General features: G+C 40.4%; 1 pseudogene; it reads right to left on the reverse strand.

The window, feature by feature from the left end:
* Positions 1-252: 252 nt before the first annotated feature.
* Positions 253-1,469, reverse strand: LOC132380903 (tigger transposable element-derived protein 1-like; annotated as a pseudogene).
* Positions 1,470-2,132: the final 663 nt, after the last annotated feature.

Consider the following 2,132-nt stretch of genomic DNA (forward strand, 5'->3'; position numbering starts at 1 on the left):
TGCTGCTGGGGGGGGGGGTTACTACTGGAGTCAATTTCTTGATGTGGACATCAAGGGAGGCTTGTACAGAGCTTTTCATTTTCTCATCATAAATGGCCTTGCAGCAGCTGAGGTCCTCAGTAACTGTATGGTAAACTTTGGTGAACTTCTGTATTAGGATCTTGCTCCTCTAACTTTGCCATCCCTGCTTCAATGCTTCAATTCAGCTAACTCTTTCATCAAAAACTTTTTCGGTTCTGGAGCTTCTAGGTCTCAGTCTTCTTCCTCAAACGATATCATCTGCTGCTCTAGTTCCATAAGGTCTTCATTGGTCGGTTCTTCAGCATGGGAGTCGAGTAACTTTACGACACAATTTTCACTGATGTCTAACTGCATTTGATTACCAATATCAACCACAGCTTGCCTGGCTTCAGCGATGTCATTATCTGTAAACCTGCAAAAAGCATGCGTGAATTGGGGGCACAATTTGTTCCCCACTCCTTTCATATTTGACTGCTTCACTTCATCCCAAGAATCAGCAATATTTTTGATTGCATCATAGATATTATAATTCCTCCAGAACTCCGTTAAGCTCATTACATAATCTTGGATAGCCCTGCCTGCTTGTGAGAAGGTCTGCCGTAAATAATAGGCCTTAAAGGAGGCTATGACTCCCTGATCCATTGGCTAAAGTAGCGATGTGGTGTTGGGGGATAAAAATACGACCTTTACATTGGGGTGAAGGTCCTCTAAAGTGCTTGGATGTCCGGGTGTGTTGTCAAGCACAAGGAGAATCTTGAACGGAATTTTCTTGGCCAAGCAATAACGTTCAACAGCAGGAACAAAATGGTTCAAGAACCAATCTTCAAAGATGGCAATTGTAACCCAAGCCTTTGCATTTCCCTTCCAAATAATGGGAAGAGATGCCTTAATGATACAGCAAAGTACCCTCAGATTTAGGGAACGATACACAAGCAAAGGCTTGAGCTTGAAATCCCCGGATGCGTTACCCCCAAGCAATAACGCTAGCCTATCCTTCGATGCCTTATGCCCTGGTGCACTTTTTTCCTTCTTCAAAATGTAGGTCCTTTCAGGCAGTTTTTCCAAAATAAGCCAGTCTGATCTGCATTACATATTTGGTCTGGCAAATAACCTCCCTCCTCAATAATTTTTTTCAACATTTCAGGAAAATCACTCGCAGCACTTACATTGGCACTTGCTGCTTCACCTTGCACTTTAGTATTATGTAAATTCGCCCTCATTTTGAAACGATTGAACCAACCCCTAAACGCAACAACTTCTTCATCACAATCACCTTCACGCTGCATGTGCAGCTTTTAAATATTTGCAAGGTCTTTGAGCCTTTTCTTGCACTAAAGTAAGGCCAATAGGCATATTACGCTGATTTTGATCGGCTAACCAAATATCAATAGCATTTCCATTTCAATAATTAAACCACTACGTTGCTTCGTAATAATTGTAGCTTTCATTGGTGTAGGGCTTTTCACATGCTCACTCTATCCTTTAAAACTGTTCCGATTGTTGACCGATTGTACCCTAATGCTTTTCCAATGACCAATGGCGTTTCACCGCTTTCTGATGGCTTTATTATTTCCACTTTATTTTCAATCATGATCATTTTCCTTTTTTTTGATGCATCACCAGCAATTGCATCAGATTTACGTTTTGGAGGCATGGTTACAAGGGTAAATAAGAGAACCTGAAACCATGCAATGTTTTCATGAGCATTACAATTCAGTGTGTGCATTCATTATTACAAACCATTGTACAGTATTGAACTCAGATTTTTACTATAATAGGCTTTATGGCACTCCGTTCGTAAGTGTGAGTTGTCCATAAGTTGGATGTTCTTATCCCGGGGACGTACTGTATTAGCAAAGTACATATACGCCATCATATACTACCCTGAGATTCATTTCTCGCAGGCATTCACAGTAGAACAAAGAAATACATTCCAGTAATTTTAAAACTACACACAAAGGTGGACAAACAACCAATGTACAAAAGGAGGCAAACTGTGCAGATACAATAATAAATAAGCAAACAGATAAATAAACAAGTAAATATTTCTGCAAATGTGAGTTGTAGAGTCCTTAACATTGAGCCCATAGGGGGGGCTTGTGGAATCAGTT

This window comes from Hypanus sabinus, chromosome 25 (genome assembly GCF_030144855.1).
Source record: "Hypanus sabinus isolate sHypSab1 chromosome 25, sHypSab1.hap1, whole genome shotgun sequence".
Lineage (NCBI taxonomy): Eukaryota > Metazoa > Chordata > Chondrichthyes > Myliobatiformes > Dasyatidae > Hypanus > Hypanus sabinus.